The sequence below is a fragment of the Equus przewalskii genome, chromosome 27 (assembly GCF_037783145.1).
Source record: "Equus przewalskii isolate Varuska chromosome 27, EquPr2, whole genome shotgun sequence".
In the NCBI taxonomy this organism is placed as follows: domain Eukaryota; kingdom Metazoa; phylum Chordata; class Mammalia; order Perissodactyla; family Equidae; genus Equus; species Equus przewalskii.
In genome coordinates, this window is record NC_091857.1 from 31,431,971 (window position 1) to 31,453,118 (window position 21,148).

Sequence of the window (21,148 nt, forward strand, 5' to 3'; positions counted from 1 at the left end):
GGATAGATATAAGGATTTTTTTAAAGTGAATTAAGAGAATTACCTTATAGTTGTTTTCTTATTAAAACAGGCAGAGTGCTAATTGCTGTTTTCAAAGCAGGCTCAGAAAGCAATGAGTTTCTTCCTGGCTCCACATTAACAAAGTGCAGAGGGCTTAAAGAGGGTCCTTTTAGAACACACTCATATCTAGTTTTAAGAAAATTATGACTGTCCTTATAGTATAGAAACCGCTATCCTAGATAAACGCACTGTGTTTATTCTGTAGTCATTAGCTGTAGAAAATTAGTGATCTACCCTAAGGCTCTTAGAATTCTGGCATTGCAGTTACTGAACTCTTCATATTATGGAGGATAATTGCTTGGTATACTTCACCTACAAGGGAGCAAAGACTTTACCTCCGCATTGTGCCAGGGCACAAATGAGCATTTTTAATTATGAAATTTGAATAAGAATCATAACACTGCAAGTCACTCTGTCTGAGTCTGACAGAGATACCTTTTCTGTAGGGAGCAAAGGGCAAAAGTGACCAATAGAATAACCAATAGATCTTCCTGTTAGTCTTATAAATTCCCATTTTAGTGGTGAACTTTGGAGGGGCCCAATTTCTCAAAGAAAGCTTGGGTGTAAAGCTCAAATAACAGAGCACATAATTTACGATATTTGAAACTGCTTCTATAATGCTGGGGCAGTTTGAAAAAGACAAAAAGCAATGTGAGAGGTGGTTTTTCATGTTTCATATTATCTTTCTATAATTAAAAATTAACCACTATGATTAAAAAATATGTTGGTAATACTTATAAAAGAAGGTGTGACAAAGGGATTCTTTGGCCAAAAAAAGGGATGGTTTGAATAATGCTTGGGGTGGTGACTCTGATTTCAAATGTTTAGCTCTTCAATTACTTGGTGTGAAATCTGTTACTTCACTCAGAGAGAAGCTGATTAATTCAGAAACTGGTAGAAACCAACTTCCTCCCAATAACATAAGATGATGTCACCCCAAAGGTTCAGGCAGTATGCTAAATACAATTTCAAAATAGCCAATCATGTTGGCTGAGATGAAGGGGCCACAGCCAATCACTATCATCCATCCTCCATGATCCAGCCTCATCACCTTAGCCTCCAGAGCCAGCATGGGTAAAGCCAGGGCATACAGCCGAGTCTTATACAAATCTCTGAGATAACTTTATTTCTGGATAAATAAATCATGTTAAGAATTTCTGCGGCAGAAAGGGATCCTATAGACAGCATAACTCTCATGTCTTTTTAGCCAATATTTTTCCTTCATAGATAGAGCCAACTGACTTATTTTAGAATGAGCATTTTCTCTTTTTACAGGCATCTCTTTCATTTTACTTAGAATCTTATCTAAAGGGTAAACAAATACTCAAATGTTTAATATGAATTGAGAGGAGACAGCCCCCTAATCAGAGGTCGGTTAAGTGGTTTTATTTGTCAGCAGATTATATATTCCAAAAAGGCAATCAGCTGTCATTCTCATTTGGTTAATTTCCAATAGGCTCTGATTCCTTCTGTGCGCAGCTTCTTCAAGGCTCAGCCAAAGATCCATACTTCCTTCTTCTCATTTACCATCTATCATTCTTACTGTAGACTATTCAATGTCTTGAAATATACACGAGGCCTCCCACACTCACACGTGCACGCAGTCATCTACATTCAGGACAGGCTGTATAATCTTCGAGGCCCAGTGCAAGTTGAAAGTGTGGGTTCCTTGTTCAAAACTTATTAAGAATTTCAAGATGGCGACAACAGAACATTAAACCAAGTGTGAAGTCCTTCTGAGCATGAGGACCTGTAAGACCACATAGGTCTCATGACCACAAGATCAGCCCTGTCTGCATTAGTAACTACTCTCACACACATGCATCTCCTTGCAAGTACACAGCAAAGAATATTCGTGAAGAAACTGAGCTTTTACTTTGTGCTAAAACTCTACTTTCTGCCCAACACCAGTTACTCATAACTCAGTCATAATATATTAGCAAAGAAAACACTGCTTTCTAAAAATCAAGATTCCTATGGCATATGTAACACTTTTGTATGTATTTTCTCCTTTGATCTTAAAAAGCTCTTCTTATCGCCAATTTGCCAATAAGCCAAAAGGCAAAGCCACTTACCTAAGATCACACTAAGTATTTTTTTCTGATTATCAGTGTATTATATAGAAAATTTGATATATATGGGGGAAAATAAAATATTTATTACTCATAAAATACCACAAATTAGGGATAACCACCATTAAAGTTTTGGTATGTATCCTTCTATTTTTCTATAAATTTTCACATAAGAATTGTATAGGTTCTTGTATATTTTCTTATCTAAATTGGGATCATTTCTAAATACTGTTTAATGATCTTTTTCACTTAGTAATATGACACAGGTCTTTTCCACATTTTAAGCATTCTTATGAAGGTTTAGTTTTTATTTTTATTTTTCGAGGAAAATTAGCCCTGAGCTAATATCCACTGCCAATCCTCTTCCTTTTGCTGAGGAAACTTGGCCATGAGCTAACATCTGTGCCCATCTTCCTCTACTTTATATGTGGGATACCCACTGCAGCATGGCTTGACAAGTGGTGCATAGGTCCACGCTTGAGATCCGAACTGGTGAACCCCAGGCTGCTGAAGTGGAGTACATGAACTTAACTGCTGTGCCACCAGGCCAGCCCCTGAAGCTTTATTTTTAATGGCATAAAATTCCATCATGGTTGGTTAAGGATTCATTTAAGAATGAATGAAAAATGGTAAATAGAAAAGATGACACAATTAGCGTTCAGTCCTTTTCATATTATAACTCTTTACTCTTCACAGCTCCCTTATAAGCTCAATTTATTTCTGTCTCATAGAGAAAGAAACTGAGGCTCCAAGAGTTTAAATAATTAGCTACAAGTCACACACATCTATTGAAACACAGTTGAAATTTGGACACAGGTCCGCATGAAGGGAAAGCTTGTATTCAAATCACTGTGCAATGCCAGTGATACATAATTTATCGTTTATTTTGAAGACAAGTCCTCGGGTTAGCATATCATTTAGAGCCTTGGTGATTTTCGAGGTGTGGCAGTTTCTCTGTTATTGGTAAGGCAGCCATGGGAGTCCATGGAACTGAGAGAGTGGTCTAGAGATACAGACAATTACAGATGATGAGTAATGATCAGGAGCAACCTCTGGGCAAAAGAAATATCAGTCCAGAAATTATTTCCTGATTAATGAGAGTACTTTTGGTCACAGGTAGTCAAATTCACACATTAGGAAAATATAGCAAAGAAGGTTCTATGCTTATGAAGAACAAATGCAGGAACAGGGGATGGATTGGTTTCCATCTTTACGAAAGTAGCATTTACAATGAATTCCTAAGCCACGTGTCTATTGGCCTCTGTGCTTACCTTCTAAGTGAGAATTCAGGACAATTTCAGAAAAAACAATTTATGTTCCTTAAGTTCTCAGAAGAGATCACTTGAACGTGATTTCCCTGGTGTAATATTTTTTATCCTCCTCACCCAGCCCCCTCCCGCTTAGTCAGCTAGTTTCCTACTGACTGACGTTGAGTTCCAGGAGCTTAGTCCCAGAGGGGAATGGAAAAGATTCCTGGCATATACGTTAGATCAGAAGAATTTCATGATGAGTAATAACAGCCTACTCCCCCTACATCTTGACTACAAAAGGATCTCCCCCCCAAAAGAAGGCCATCAGAGGGTGTATTAGTTTCCTGTAGCTGCTGTAACAAATAACCACAAACCAAGTGGCTTAAAGCAACAGAAATTTATTCTTTTCATAGTTCTGGAGGGTGTAAGTCCAAAATCAAGGTCTTGACAGGGCCAACATCTCTGAAGATTCTAGGGGAGACTACTTCCTTGCCTCTTGCAGCTTCTGGTAGCTCCAGGTGTCCCTTGGATCATGGCTGCAGCGCTCCAATATGTGCCTCCATCTTTACATGGCTTTCTCCTTGACGGTGCCTTCTCCTCTTCTATCTCTTATAAGGACACTTGTCATTGGATTTAGGGCTCACTTTGTCTGGAAATCCTTCATTTAATTATATCCGCAAAGATCTTTTTTCCAAATAAGTTTACATTCACAGGTTCTAGGGTTTAGCTCGCAGATGTATCTTTTTAGGGGCCACCATTCAACACTCCATGATGCAGAAGCTTAGGTATCGACGTGTCCCTGAGAAAGAACTGTCGGGCCTTCCTGGGCTTAGGCCTTGTGTAGAGCCTTCATCTCTAAATAGCATACTGGGAAGGAAGGAAGACTCCAAGCCGAAAAGATGTCTGGGTTACCCAGGCAGATATGTCTCCCTCCAGTTGTCTTCTAGTTCTTGAGTTCTAGATTCAGCACAATGATGTCTGTGGGCTCCAGAGGGGCATCAAGACAGTTGAGGGAGAGGAAGCCATGCCCGAAGGGACCATTCATCTGTGTGACAAAGATGTAGGGCCAAGTGAAGTGTTGGCTCCCTCAGCAGATTCAGGTGTGGAGCTAGATTACCAAAGACCCAGGTCCCACTTTCCCACCCTGTGCCTTTGACCAGCACAGCCCTGAGCTTTGACTCTGGGCAAGAGGGCACTACTGAATTGGAGGAGAGAAGGTGTCTGTGCCACTGAAAAAATAGAGCCAAAATAGAAATTGAAGATCTAATTTTCTTACCATATTAGTTAGGGTTCTTCAGAGAAATAGAACCATTAGGGAAGAGAGAGAGACTTATTTTAAAGAATTGGTTCATGTGATTGTGGGCCTGGGGCATGTCTGAAATCTGTAGGGCAAGCCAGCAGGCTGGAAATTCAGGTGAGAGTTGAGGTTGCAGTTTTGAGTCTGAATTCCACAGGGCAGCAGACTGGAAACTCAGGCAGGGTTTCTATGTTGCAGTCTTGAGGAGAATTCCTTCCTCTTTGAGGAACCTCAGGCTTTGCTCTTAAGACCTTCAACTGATTGGATGGGGCTCACCCACATTATGGAGGATAATCTGCTTTACTCAAAGTCTACTGTTTTAAATGTTAATCACATCTAAAAAATACCTTTGCAGCAACATCTAGCCTGGTGTTTGACCAAACAACTGTGCACCACAGCTTAGCCAAGTAGACACATAAAATTAACTAACACATTTACACACTGGAGTGCGTGGACTTGAAATTCAGACATGGTCTCCAAATATTTCTGAGCACCTAGTAAGTTCCAGGCATTGTGCTATGTGCTGGAGATATGAGAGTGCACGGGATGGCAGTGGTCTTTGCTGTTATAGAGTTTACAGTCGACCCACCAATCTAGACCAATCTAGACCAAGCCAAGGGAGCCGTTATGACATCCGGAGGTCTGGAGAGGGATTTGAGAGAATGCCTTGAGGGGCCTTGATTGATGGCTGGGGGGTCTGGGAAAATTTCCTCTAGACTTGGAGGAAAATAGGTGTGACCCAGGGGGAGCGAGGAATGTAGAAGGAAGAACATCTCAGGCAGGGAGAAAGCTTAGAGTAAAAAATGAGCTTGGGGAGGTTGAGAAACTGAAATAAATTCATTATGGCTGGAAAATAGAATGTGAGGCTCATGGTCATGGATAGGTGAGGCCAGAGGGGTGAGCTTGGGTGCTGACCATCCTTTGAGATGTTGTAGAAGTCATACTTATTCTAAGAGCCACACTTAGTTTAAGAGCACTGGGGAGCCATTGAAAGGTGTTGAGCTGGAGAGTGGCACGATCAGACCCATCTTTTGAGAAGAGAGCTCTGGTTGTTGTGTGTAGGTGAATTGGAGGTGGGAGTCAGGGCCTAGGTAGTTGAAGTATCCTAGTGAGATGTGAGAATGGCCAGAGTTGGGGTAGTGGCAGGGAGTGGACAGCACAAAATATTTACAAGAGTACAAGTCAACCAGGATGGTACTTGTTCCATTACAGATCACTGTGGGGGCTTGGGTGGATTATCAGGCAGAAATACATCTCACATGGTGATGGAATTTGACGGCCATACGTGTAGCTTAGCATCTCTGATTATCTTTCTACCAGCCTTTCCTCTCCTCTCCCCACCTTTAATTCTTGTGATTAGAATTAGACAGTGATCTTCCATTCTCAAATGGTTGGTGTCTATTTTTTTTTGAAAAGAACATGTCTTGTGAATTAACTTATCACCAAAAGGGAAGAGAGGCAGATAATCATGTCAATGTGAAATGTTCTACATCCCTAAATCTTTGCAGGGCTGCTCACACCCTCAGGAGAACCTCTCCCCATGCTCACCCCTCCCCAGATGCTGAAATCTTTCCAGCTTACCTCTCTCCGGCAGCCCCTTGCGTTTCATTGAGAAGATGAAAATTGGAGTGAATTGTAATTGAATGTTATTCAACCTTTCCATATTAAGTGAATATGAGATCAAATCGTTGGTTTTCCCAAACTTTATGTCATTTTGTATTAGATTACTTTCCTCGTGCCAGGACATAGAGATCATATGAACCCAAAGTGGAAGGAATTTTCAAATTTTGCCAAGTCCATAATGTGAAGAAGAAGAAAAAAATATCTAAGTGAGGTGCATCTGAACGTGAATGAAACCCCAGCTCTGCCTTGGCAGCAGGATGAAATGAACTCGGCCCACACTTGGCATTCGGGTTGCCAATGTCCTGAACCACACCTCCCAAGAGGTCCGAATTCTACCAAACCAGAAACACATTTTGCCAGATGCTTCCCCCACTCATTTCCAATGTGTGTGCTTTGTGTGGAATGGAGTCCATATGTTTCTTATCCATTTACACTTAAATCATCAAGATGTTACTCAATGATGCCTTTGTGATTTACAGATCTTTTCAGTTTCTTTTTTTTAATTTGAAAAAGGAATATCATATTTTGCAAAGTGTAGACTTGAAACCACAAATTTGTACAATGAAGAAAAATGTGCGTCTGCTGTTTTCTTTCTTTTCTCTTCCAAGCTTCAAAGGAGGCATTGCCAACTTGCAAACACATGACTTCCAGAAGCATCCATGCCAACTGCATGGGACCCAGCCTCCCTCTCCTCTCTTTGATTACTACTGTAGTCTTTTATCATGAGAGAAGTGTGTGTATGTGTGTGTGGGAGGGTGGGGGATGAAGAGAGAATGATTTAGAGAGAAATTTATAAGAAAGAAGGACAAGAAGGAAGATACAAAAGGAAGATGGAAGGGAGGAATTTAACATTTTGGAATATGTGAGAAATCAATATATTCAGAGGTAAAGGAAGAGAAAATATGCATATCAGGAACAGCTTAAGGCAGCCATGTACTTAATCATTCACTTGTTAAAAAGATATTTGTATAATGCGTCTTACAGACTGGATTGTGATAAAATAAAGATAGATGCAAATTCTTTGCACCTCCCCCATCTAGGGACGGGTTTATTTCTTCTCCACTTGAATACAAGGTGGCCTGTGGCTACTTTGACCAACACAGTTTGGTGGAAGTGATGCTATCCTAGCTCTGGACCTTGCTTTTAAGAGGACTGGCACCCTCTGCTTTGGCCTCTAGAACCTGGCCGCCATGCTGAGACCACGTGTAGACCCACTCAACAGCCCCAGCTCTGCTCCCAGATGATAGCCAGAATCAGCTGTCAAACTTTTGAGTGCGCCATCTTGGATGTCCAGCCTATTCAAGCCGTCAGATATAAAGATTGCGTTAGAATTTTATCACCCGCTTCTTTGGAGCCAAAAAGTTGCTTTTCTAAAAGTCTCTTATTAATATTACTGGCCAGAAGTATTTGCTTATATCACGTTGTCTTTAATATGAATCTTCAAAATTTTCATGCTATCACTGGCATGAATAAATGATGTTACTTTTTCTAGGCTGTGAATCTCTTCCTTTTAGTGGCTCCATGTCCAAGTAACAGTCATTGACTTTCTAGAAGCCCTTCTCATTTGCACCATGGTGACCGTATTCAAGAGAGCTTTACCAGTATCTTCTGTATGACTTTTATATTTAATATCTAGCTACTATTTTTTGGTCTATCTATTTGTCCATCTGTGCAGGCATAACAAATCTCAAATTTCAAATATGTCTCATATATATCTAATATAAACATACACATACACATATTAACATCTAATCTTTTAAGTTCATATTTCCTTGAATGGATTAATGGATTCAATTACTTTAGCTTTTGGCTCATTTTTCTGGAAACTAGATTTGCTTTGTTCTCCAGATTCACTTATTTTGACTTTGATGTAAAACCGGAAGGAATACGTGAATGACTTCTGAAATATTGACATCCCCCACCTACATTGATTCCTACATTTTTCTTTCTTCCCACTAGTTTTTGAGGGATAGTAATAATGATAGCTGCCATTTTTTTTTTTAAAGATTTTATTTTGTTCCTTTTTCTCCCCAAAGCCCCCTGGTACATAGTTGTATATTCTTTGTTGTGGGTCCTTTTAGTTGTGGCATGTGGGACGCTGCCTCAGCGTGGTCTGCAGTGCCATGTCCGCGCCCAGGATCCGAACCAACGAAACACTGGGCCGCCTTCAGCGGAGCGCGCGAACCTAACCGCTCGGCCACGGGGCCAGCCCCGATAGCTGCCATTTTTGAGTATTAGTATGTGCCAGAAACCATGCTAATGAGATAACATGTTATCTCATTTAATTCTCATAACAACCTCTAGAGGTTGGTATTACTTTTCTCATTTTACTGTTCAGGAAGCAGAGACTTAGAGAAATTCAGATACTTGATCAAGATCATACAGATAGTGATAGAACCAAAATTTGAATCCATATTTATCTTATTCCAAATCCATGAGATGATAATATCCTACCTTTTTGTCTTCTTACATATACAATTCATACAAAAGGATTAATTTGATCATTCATCCAGTTGTTTCAAAAGTTCTTCTGTACTGAATAGTTTAGTTAAACCATACTGGGTAAAAGGCCAGCAGAAATAAATAGGACATTCTTCATGTTCCTAAGAAGCTTTCCGGGGAAGAATTTGAGTCTTGCTTAATTTTATCAGAGAAATGGGACTGTAGTTATTTCTTACCTTCTTTAACGTATAGAACAGCATAGGCTGAGTTATGTTGCAATGACAAACAGTCTCATAATCTCAGTGGTTTGAATCAAGATTAACTTGTCGCCCATGCTATTCAGCCCCTGAGGCTTGAGTAGGGCCTCTGTTTTATGTTGTCATCATTTTTGCTCTGGGACCCAACACTATCTGGAACACTTATGGTCACTGTGGCAGGAAAAAAAGAGAGCTCTGAAGGGTCTCAGTGGGACGAGGAAATGCTCCAGCGAGGAAGTGACACACTTTGCTTACTCTCACAACACGTAGGTCAAAGCTAGTCATACCCCACCACGAGGGAGCCAGGACAAGCAATGCTCCAGAAGGGGGAAGGGCGCAGAAGGGCGAAGAATTAGAATATTTGGAAACCAGCACTAATGACTACCACATTTACAGTAATTTAAGAATTCATAGTTTAATATGTGGAAGGACTTTAAAACAGAACACATTTTATGCCTGACATGTGTCAGTGTTTTATCAGTGTCATGGAATTCTATTGAGAAATTTGGTAATTTCAAGACATTTCTTCAAATTCCTTCTTTCAGGCTATCTTAAAGGAGGTAAAAAAGATACTTAATGGAAAAGTTACTACTAATCATTATTCTTTGTTTTTTTAATTTTTAGCACAATGTGTCAGCTTATGGCTCTGAAGGACTAGCTTGGGATAAACCAATCCTACTGTCAAGAATAAAGAAAAGCGAGATAGAGCATGCCCACGCACGTGCACATGCACATGCACATGCATACACACACACACACACACACACGCACAGAGTCTGAGTAAAGAGTTCTTAAAATTGACAAGAGTAAGGGTCTAAAGTCTTGAAGAGAAAGGTCTCTCACTGAAGAGAACCTGACATTTTATGCTGATTTTCCCCTAAGGTGCTTGCATATTCATATCCTGGGCAAAGAGTCTGAGAACACAAGGCCAGAGTAACTCAGTGGCAAAGTGGAAGAGGATCTGAGCAGAGCTTTTGCTGTTCTCATGGGCCTGGGGAGATAAAAATTGGTGTTTAGACCTACTAACGCAATCAAGATGTGAGGGGCCACAATTCTGGAAGAAAGGTAAGTTCTGAGAAGTGAGACACATTCTGAGCTGCTTTTCTCTTAAAGGATTTTGCTAATTCTTAAATTGTTCTGGGGAGAGGTAGAGAAGCTGGATAGGAATCAGTTGCTAAGAGACCAAAAAACTCCAAGCAGAACTATTGGATGTCTCGTGATATTGGAGTGAAAAAAAAATTGTAGTTCAGGACCTGCCAAATGAGGGAGGCCTCATTAGCAATCCAGCTGGGACCCCTGAAGTACTATATTTTAGGAATCTGGGCAAGCCAGAAATTAGATAAAGCCTTGTGAATACTAAAATCCAATTTCAAACCAGCTCAACCCCTGACTGGATTAAGCAATTTATCCTATATTAAGCATCTTCAAGGAGCCAAAGAACATTCTTTTGGAAGTTGGATAGGATTATTCAGAAATTTTACATTTTTTTCCCCATAAACCATGTTTAGGATTCAATAAAAATTACCAGGCATACCAAGAAACAGGACCCAGTGAGAGAAAAATATTAAAACACAAGCAGAAACAAAATCCAAGAAAATATTGAACTTTCAGAAGAATATTTAAAAAGAAAACTGATTAATATGTTAAACAAAATAGATGACAAAACGAAGAACTTTACAATAAAACCGGAATGTATAAATTCAATGGGAATGGAATTAAATAGAACATCAGGAAATTAAAATATACAAAATCTGAAATTAATTATGCAATAGATGTAATTATCAGCAGATTACACAGCTGAAGAGCAGATTAGTTATCAGGAATTTATCTCAGTAGAAAATATCCAAACTAAAGCAGGGAGAAAAGACTATAAACTATAAAATGTTTTTATGAAAAATTAAAATGGAGATAAATAAATGAAAATAAACAGAAAAATTGATAGTTTTCATGGATTAGAAGAGTCAATATTACAAAAATGGCAGTTTTCCCCAAATTTAACTTTCAAGTCAATATCATTAAAAGAAAATCACAATTTTGTATTTATGTGTGTGGAAATTGATAAGCTGATATTAAGATGCATGTAGAAATGAAAAAGGTTAAGAACAGCTGAGTCTATCTTCAAGAAGAACAAAGCTGGGGGATTTATATGACCAGATTTCAAGGTTTATTATAAAGCTGCATTATTGAAATGATATGGTATCACTGCAAAGGTATGCAGTCTAAATTAGTACAACCCTTAGGAAAATAGATGAACAGCAAAAAAAAAAAAGAAAGAAAGAAAAAAATAAACAAACGGAAGCAGACACATCCAGTGGAAAAAGGCCTGTCTTTAAAACATCCATAAGGACGTCCACATTGAAGAAAACGCGTTTCAATCCATACTTCACCCCATACACACAAAATTAACTGTAGGTAGATTCTGGATCTAAATGTGAAAGGTCAAATTCTAAAGCTTCTGAAGGATAATGTAAGATGCTATCTTTATTACCTTTATGAACTAGGCAAAGATTTCTTAACTAAGACACAAAAAGTATTGACCATTAAGAAAACTATTGATGAACTGGATGACGTTAAAATTAAGAACTTCTGCTCATCCCGTGACATCACTAAGCACGTGAAAGGGCATGCTGCACAGGAGCAGAAGGTATTCATAATACATGTATTTGACAAGGGACCCTTGACAAATCAATAAAAAAAGGCAGGCAACCCAATAGAAAAATGCGCAAAAGATTTGAACAAACATTTCAAAAAAGCTCTCTAATTGACCAATAAGCATATGGAGAGATGCAAATACAAATTAAAATAGCACCAGAATAGCACTACTCATCCACCAGGGCGACCGTAACTAAGCAAACAAAACTAACAACACTAAGTGCTATTGAGGAGGAGGAGTTATTGGGACTCACTTTCCCACACTGCTAGTGGGAGTGTAAATTAGTGCTATCACTTCGGAAAAATGTTTGGGGGTAATTACTAAAGTTAAACGTACTCCTACTCTGTGACTAGAAATTGCACTCTTAGTTCATACATAACTGAATTGCAGATACATGCAGTAAATGCTCTGTGTGAGAATATTAATAGCAGCCCTATTCCTAATAGCCTTGAATGTTATCAACAGCAGAATGAATATGTTGTGCATTCATCCAAGGGGATGCCACATAGCAATGAAAATGAATATGTGAATTATTGCTACACACAACACGGATGAATTCCTCAAACCAAATATTGAAAGAAAGATGCACAGACAATAAAAACCACAAAATGTATGATTCCGTTTATATAAAGTTCCCCAAAGGGCAAACTTAATTGACAGGGTAGTCAGGGAGTTGTTATCTTTGAAGAGTAGAAGGAGGTGGTTAGGAGGAACATAAGGGGAGTTTTGGGGTGCTGATAATGTTTCATTTCCTGATGTACGGCAGTTACATGGGTTTGTTCATTTTGTGAAAAGGCATCAAGCTTCACAGTTATAATCTGAATGCGTGTTATGCGTCAATAAAAATGTTCATTTAAAGACACTAAAAACAAATACATCTAGTTATTGAAAAACACGATTCTTGCAAAGAATCCTTACAATGCTGGATATTGAGTGTGGATTCAATTTTCACATTGCAAGTGAGTCTTGTCACAAAGTAGAGAGGCACTGGATGCTTATTTCAACATCTTCTGTGACGCACCAATAACACGTCAGAAGTAATGTAGTAAGCTGTAAAGTAAGCAAAACGCTGAGATTCTTTCACATTTTCATTTTGATTTGGCTATTTGTTGGGTATAAATACGGAAACTAGAAAAGATCAATTTGTGGGCTTTAGAAGAAAACTTTTGTTTGAATAACGGAATCAATTTATTGAAATTTTTTTATTGTGTATTTCTGTACTTTGCTACATAATGATAATTATTACTATTTACAATTCTGTAACACAGAAGTGCTTCAAGCACATGGTCTCACTTCACTTTTGCCCCTCTTGACTTAAAAATTAAGGCAATTCAGTGTTGATTCATCCCCACAATAACTCTGTAAAGGAGGCTTGGAAAGAATGACTCTCTTCCTTTTAGACGTGAGAGGCCTGTGATGCATGATGCAGGGGGTTAACCTACTTGTCCGGGATCACACATCTAGTAAAGTCCAGACCAAGGGCCAGGACGCAAGTGTTGTGACGTTGATTGATGCCAGTGTTTTTCCACGAAGATCATATTTTCTACTTCTCTGCCTTGATTTGGATTAAGAAAGCTTGGGATCATCAGTTTCGGGTCAGGCCTGGCAGAGATGGAGCAGTGATAAAAAAGAAAGTTGTGTAATAGGACAAAGTTGAGCTGAGATGGGTGGAGAGCTGGACTGAGGCAAGATTGGACCCCTATTTCTATTATCAAACCATAAGCCGGGAAATAGAAAAAGGACAGTATACCATATTTTTTATTAATTTTTTTTTAAAAAACCCAGAATATGAAAAGTATGTAGATCAAGATACTGAAAATGCAGTCTCAAGATGACGCATTTGTTCCTTAAAAGGTTCCGCTGTTTCACAAAACCAAAACTTCGAATCTTCTACCGTCTTCCTACCGTCCTTCCAGTCCTGTTTTTCTGGGGAATTACTTGCAGAGCTGTGTTGGGAAAATGTTGTGTTTCCTGGGGAGCAGGAGAAGAAGAAGGATCACATAAAGGAAACTTCATCTCTGCATCAAAACCCCCAAAGCCAGTGAAGCTCTCAGACTTTCAACTGCCTGACCCCTGTGGCTATTCTCAAAGGGCCTTCACTCATTGTCTTTGCACAGATGGGAAGTCGTAATGCCCTATCTCTCCATCTCAGGACTCTCTGCCTGCGCTTTAATGGGATAAGAAGTGATATGAGTGACTGTAAATCACATATCTCCCTTCCAAAGACTTGGTGACCACAAGATGAACTGGTTGGTATACTTTGGGTTCATTTTTAGATACTTTGAATTCATTGTCCATGGGTGCAAAAAATATTTTGGGACTTTCTTCCCCTCCCTCGTTACCCAATGGGTCCTTCCTCTCTCTAATGTCTGGTTTTCATTGGCACCCATTTGCCCCAGAGACTAGAACTGACCTTTTATCTCGTCTCTGATACCTTCCATTTTCCCACTGGTTCCCATCTCAAGGATGGAATCCTTCTCTGGAACCCAGCAGGGTCTTTCCTTCCTCCACATTCTTGCGAGTTCCTGTCCTCTCTCCAACTCTTTGATGAGGCTTAGGGTGAGGGCTGCTTGCACAACCATGTAGATTGTTGCTAGGTTCTCATTGAGACCTCATACTGGAATCCTCTTTTGCCAGAGTCATGCTACCTGTATCAGTTATGATGAAAAGGAGCAGAAAGAAATTAATGGGGGCTCAAGCAATACAGCCATTTTATTATCTTCCATGATGTTTGTTTGGAGGTAGATGGTTTCCCCTTTGGTATAGCAGACGGTTTGTGTCCTCAAGGACCCAGGCTCTTTCTATTCTCCCCCCTCCGCGATGTTTGGCTACTTGGCTTTTTGTCTTCAGACTTGCCACCGTATGGTCATAAGATGGCTGATGTGGCTCCAGATGACACAATCTTATTCCAGCTACCCAAGCAGGAAGGAAGGGGCTGTCACAAAAGACATTCTCCTCAAGAAGCTGTCTTTTGATTCAAAATGTGAAGCTTCCAGTATACTTCCCTTTCTGTCTCATGGTGGGGAATTAAGACATGTTCCCGTGTCTAGCTGATCACTGATGAAGGGGATTAGGATTTCCACGGCTGATTCAGGCCAATCGGGATTCATCCTGGGTTCAGGATGAGCCTCACTGCCTAGGGATGAAGGGACCTCTGGTGAACCTTTTGAAACAAAATTGGGAGGGAACAACTATTGGATAATCATGAGGACCCAGTCTGAAGTTGGGCTTTGCACCCAGACACTCTGCTCTGAGAGGGTGAGTTCAGCTCTCAACTTTCTCGTTTGCCCTGACCACTGCCCATGGTGAGTACAAAAGAAACACAGAATGAATGAACACATGAATGAGTAAATGAATGAATGAGCGACTGTATGCATGCCTTTCTTCCTTATTCACGACAGACTTACCAGAACCTTTCTCCTTATCCCGGTGTTTGCCTCTACAAAGAAGCTACTTGGCGTTCCGTTGTCACAACTAGTTATGTATTTTATCATTCCGTCTTCTCTATTTATAGTTCTAAACTCTTTGGCTTCCAGGAAGCTTGTCTCTATCATGTTCCTTTTTCTTAAGCAGGCTTCCCGTCATCAGATCCTTTTCCTTTCTTCTCTGTTCTTCCCCCTCAGCAGCGTTCTCCTAGCTGGCCTTCCTGCCACTCGTCTACTGTTTTTTATTTTTTAAAGGCAGGTGCATTGGGGTATATTTTAAATATACTAAGACTCATCATTTTTAGGTGTAAAGTTTAGTGAGTTTTGCCAAACTATGAAATCACCACCACAAACAAGATGCAGAACATTCTCGTCAGACTCAAAGGCCTCCTTTTGCCCCACCTTGCTCCTTTGTAGTCAGTCCTCTCTTATGCCTCCACCCTTGGGAACCACTAATCTGATTTCTGTTCCCATAGTTTTGCTTTTCCATACTGTCATATAAGTGAAATAATATAGTAAGCAGCCTTTTTTGTTGGTGAGGAAGATTCACCCTGAGCTAACATCTGTTGCAAATCTGCCTCTATTTTTGCTTGAGGAAGATTGTCCCTGAGCTAACATCTGTGCCAATCTTCCTCTATTTTGTATGTGGGTCACCACTTCAGCATGGCTGATGAATGATGTAGGTCCTTGCCTGGGCTCTGAACCCACAAACCCAGGCTGAGGTGGAGCATGAGGAGCTTTAACCACTACACCATGGGGCCAGCGGTAAGTGGCCTTTTAATTCTGCCTTCTTTCACCTAGCTCCACGCTTATGAGAGTCATCCATGTTGTTGCATGTATCGGTAGCTGTTTCTTCTCCTTATTGAGTAGTATTCCATTTTATGCAGGTACTACAATTTGTTTATCCATTCGCCAGTTGATGAACATTTGCGTTGTTTCCAGTTCTTGGCTATTATGAATAATGCTGCTGTGAACATGCACAGACAGGTCTTTGTGTCGACAAATGTTTTCATTTCTCTTGGGTACACAACTAGGAGTTATGCTACATCATATGGTAAGTTTATGTTTATCTTTTTAAGAAAATGCCAAACTGTTTGCCAACTGGATATTCCACTTTACATTCCCACCAGAAAATATGAGGATTCATTTCTCCACATCACTTATATTTGCCAACACTTATATTTGTCTGTCTTTTTTTATCATAAGCGTCCTAGTGGATGTGGCTTTGTATTTCATTGTGGTTTTATTTTGCGTTTCTCTAATGATGTTGAGCATCTTCTAATGTATATAATAATTAGTATATTCTCTCTAGTGATGTGTTTCTTCAAGTCTCTTGCTCATTTTTCAATTGATTTGTTTGTCTTCTTTTTATTAGCTTTACAAGTTCCTCATATGTTTTGGATACGAGTCTTTTATCAGATACATGATTTGCAAAGATATTCTCCTAATCTGTTGGGGCATGTATTCCTGTTTTCTTCTTGGTGACTTGTTAAGCACAAGATTTTCCATTTTGATTGGAGGAGATGGGTTGTGGCCAGAGAACACAGGGCAAGGTGAAGAAGAAGATTGGGATTTCTCCTGTTCTCTCCATTCCTGTGGCAATTCTAGCAGGGGCTACATGGCCCCTGTGCTTCCAGCTGCTGGCTCTGGAACTCTACTGCTTCCCTTTTTCCCTCCAGCCCCATCTCTCAGTGTCCTAGTCATCCCCTTGGACGGTGACCTCTTCCAATGCTTTGCAATTAATTCCTCATATTAAAAGTATCTGATTGTAGGCTCTGTTTTTCTCACTGTATCCTGACTGAAACAGCATTGCCGCCAGACAAAACTTCTTAAAACACTGTTCTAAGTGCCTCTCTATTGCGATTTTCATTTGTCTAAATTCTTTTGTTAGATTCCAAAGGCTCTTAACCTGGCTCTGGTTAAAATGATGCATTACTATTTTATGCACCTTCATCCATCGTGAATACACTTACCTTTAGCATAATGCATATCCCACTGTTACTTGACTGCACACTCACTCTCTTCTTCTAGACTGTGAGTTGGTTCTGTGAAGGCAGGGACCATATGCTACTCATGGGTTTATGCCCATACAGCAGCCCCATCCATGCCCAGAATATGTGCTTTGGATTGTACAACAGAAGACTACTGCTCATCAGAGGGAATGTTTAGTGATGACAACATAAAAAATGTCAAGGTCTGCCCAAGTGGAGAAAGTCCATTTTTAGACTAGGCTTCAGTCAGCCAGTGGCTCTTCCAGGAGGAGCAGGTTAGAATAGCCCTTGATCATCAGAGCATAGCGGATCCTGATGTTGGCATGCATATCAGGCAGAGCTTCAGTGCTCACAGCAGTTTGGCACGTGATGGGAATGCAACGTGAAACTTCCTTGCTATTCTTGCTTTATCTCCATCCTCCTGCATGTTCCCACTCACCCCTACACACACACACACACACACACACACACACACACACACACACACACATTTTCTCTCTCTCTCTTCTCCGCCTAGAAAATGCTATTTGCTCCTAAAATTTCAGCCTTTAGATTATTCCTTCTGAGACGCTTCCTGTAGCCCAGGCAAGCAGAATTAATGGTTCCTTCTTCTAGTCTCCTATAATCTGGGCACATTACTTATAAGCGTTTAGCACATTGAATGTCATTAGTGGTTTGTCTGTTGTCTCTCTCTTGGTTAGATTTGGGACCACATCAGGCACCTTTTCATCATAAAGCTGACCCACAGACCAGCACAGAGGACTCTTAGCACACGCAATCCTTTTCAGTTTCATGTACTTTTCATGTAGTGATGTTATGGTGAAAAAAACAAATGCTTAGAACCTGAACTTGGTTCTGTGCTGATTATTATCTAATTTTATAGAGGTATGAGGTGAATCAGGTTATAGCAGCCCATTTCAACTCATCTTTTGGACCAGGGAAATAATTTTCCAACCATTTGTAGTTTTTTCTATCGTTTCCATTAGTCATACGAAACTTCTCGACACTTGAACATGTTCATGTCATGATCATTGCCCTCCAAATTTTATTTCAAAGAATTTTTTTCTAGAGCTTTACATAGTCCTCCAAAATGCTTTAATTTAGAAATTCTATATTCTAGAAAACTCTTCCAAATAGTTATGATAAAAATAATTCTGAATAATATTATCAGACTTGTCTTTCTCACTTATCTTACAGGTCAGTCTACTGCTTCCTTGGGTTTCCATTCTTCATTGCAAAGCCCACCAAGGGGTCTTCTTTAGATTCAGCTAAACCTTCAGACTCACAAGTTATGGGATCTACTTGACGTCCTTCTACTCAGAAGATATGGGACAGGAGCCACGCTTTGCCAGCAAAGCAGAGTTCAGCATTCCTCTCAGCTGGAGTCTGTCAGCTGTTGTGTACACAACAGGGAGATGAACCCACATCAGGAGTACACGGGATCTGCCCTGGCTTCACAGCTTCGTACCCCCAAAGGGCACCAATGTATCTTGTAACCGCTACAGTGGTATAGCTTCCAGGTTCCCCTAAGGGTCATGTCTGATGATAAGGGTTACCACACTCAGAGAAGTCCCCACACAGGACATCCTAACCGGGTTCATTGATAGTTTCTTCTGGTCCATATGTAAGCTACCTGTCAGGGTCATTTTTACCATAACTGATGTTGCCTAGGAACATAGTTGACATTTTAATTTTATCAGATGTCAGGAGAACAGGGGTAATCAGAGGTTGAATTCTCACATGGAGGGCGAGCAAGTTTGCTCCATTAAGCCTTTGCCCATGCCCATATCACATAAAAGCCAATTTGCTTAGTCTGGTACTCAAGGGCATCTGCAGCTGCAGAGGGGCCTTTCCAGGTTAATTCCCCTCCCCTCCATCTTAAGCATCAGTCGTATCTAATGTCTCACCATTTTCTGGGAACACTTCACACTTTCATATTGTCTAAACTTCTCACCCCAAAGGTTTCCCCACTCGTAAACGCTCCTCCCATGTCCATTTGCACCCTGTTTTCCAATTCATCTTCCCTTGTGAGGGCCAAGACCAAATGTGACGGCTTCTATTAAATGTTTCCCTGACGTGACTCCCCAGGCAGAGTTAGTCATTCTCATCTCTGCCCCCACAGCATTTTATTCACACCATTGTTTACAATGAAAAAAGACGGAAGGTACATGACAGACGTCACCTTGACTTTCAGTGAATTCCACTGGCATCTTCAGCAAGACTGGCAGCCTCTGGAGCACAGGGCAGTCTTGGTCTTCGTGTCCCTGGACTTCGCAAAGTATGAGCGTGTTGTGGATGCCCCAGAAATATTGTAGGGAGTTTACTGAAATCACATCGATTCCCATGATAGATCTTAAAAATTCCTAAACCATTTTAAAGGTGAAAAAGCCGACGTTCACAGTGTTTTGTAAAGGTTTGTAATAATTGCAAGCACTTCTTGCGAGCTTAATTTATGGCCACAGTTGACGTTTCTACAGTTAATCGTCACTACAGTCCTATGGGGTAAACACTCTTCTTGTCCCCATTTAACTGATGAGGAAACTCAGGTTTAGAGAAGTTGAGTGACTTGCCCATGATCACACAGCTGTCGAGAGGTGGAGCTGGGATTCAAACCCAGGCAGGCTGGCTATGGAGTCTGACTCGCACCCCGATGGTCTAGTACCTCTCATACATTGGAGGATGCCAATGGGCAAGCCAAGGGCCATAAAGACCTTTTATTCTGATTTTCTGAAAAGATCAACAAGTTTAGAGTTTAGGGTGCTTATTCTGCTCCCCTTCTCCCCAGGGTCCGTGGAGAACAATTTTGAGGTCATCTTTAAGTTTCACCATTGTAGGACCCACTGGAACAATTGATAAGTTGAGTAAAATAATCTATTTACTGTCTTATTGGGACACTGTAGAGATTATTTTTATAACATTAGTGAAATGCACTGTAACGTTTTGACTTTTGGCCTCAAAGATGATTTTGGTAATTTGGGTCGTCATGATGGGAGTTTGATATGTCTAGGTAATTGATATGGATAAGTGATTTCATAGACAAAGAAGACAAGGAAGGATTGAAGCTCACAGCACCAGGGATATATTTTTCTTAGTGTTAATATTTACGATATCAGGTTTTTTTGTTTTTTTTTAAAGATTTTATTTTTTCCTTTTTCTCCCCAAAGCCCCCCGGTACATAGCCCCCGGTACATAGTTGTATATTCTTCGTTGTGGGTCCTTCCAGTTGTGGCATGTGGGACGCTGCCTCAGCGTGGTCTGATGAGTAGTGCCATGTCTGCGCCCAGGATTCGAACCAACGAAACACTGGGCCGCCTGCAGTGGAGCGCGCGAACTTAACCACTCGGCCACGGGGCCAGCCCCTACGATATCAGGTTTTTGACTTTGCAAATTATTATGTTAACATAGATATCCTCTATATACATATATATCTGTATTCCATTTGTATTATATAAGAGCAATAGCATCCATCATTTAAAGAAGTTGTCCGACAGTCTCGAATCAAAGACAGAAATGTGTGATATTTTATCCTTTACCTTTGATATTTTAAATCACATGTTATGTTTTATCCATATTCATATATACCAGGTACACTAAAATAAAAGTGTTTTAAATGGTCTCTTGGACTATTTTGTCCAATTCAGTAAGTGGTAAGAGTTACGTTCCTGAGGCCTTATCAAGGATACCCAAGCAGGATGGTAGACTCTGCCTGCTAGTGAGAGTCTTTGAGAAGATTCTCTTTTTTTTTTCCTGAAGCAGATGTGGTTTAATTTTATTCCAATGGTATTTTTGGTTAGTATGCTTAGGAAGCAGAAAACGGAATAATCTGTATCCATTCATTTGTGCATCCAGTCAAGCATTTACAGATGCCTTCCTGTCAAGCTTTCTTCTGTGGAATAGACTGTGACAGTACTTTCTTCATGGCTTCGGTCTTGGACTATCATGCTATTTTCTTAGTGACAGAAAATCTACCTCCAGACCTAAGGAAATCCATCTTCCAATACCTTGGGATAATATTCTGGGTTTGGAGGAGCCCAGAAGTTCATCTGTCAAATGAAAGTTGGGCTGCTGAAATATTCTC

The 21,148-nt window shown here is 40.2% G+C and overlaps 1 long non-coding RNA gene across 1 annotated transcript; it reads right to left on the reverse strand.

Moving 5' to 3' along the window:
* Positions 1-13,394: 13,394 nt before the first annotated feature.
* On the reverse strand, positions 13,395-15,143 carry LOC139079801 (uncharacterized). The gene is made up of 3 exons (XR_011533743.1): positions 15,062-15,143; positions 14,068-14,302; positions 13,395-13,625 (listed from the first exon to the last, which is right to left on the reverse strand). It is a non-coding gene; the product is annotated as an uncharacterized lncRNA (long non-coding RNA).
* Positions 15,144-21,148: the final 6,005 nt, after the last annotated feature.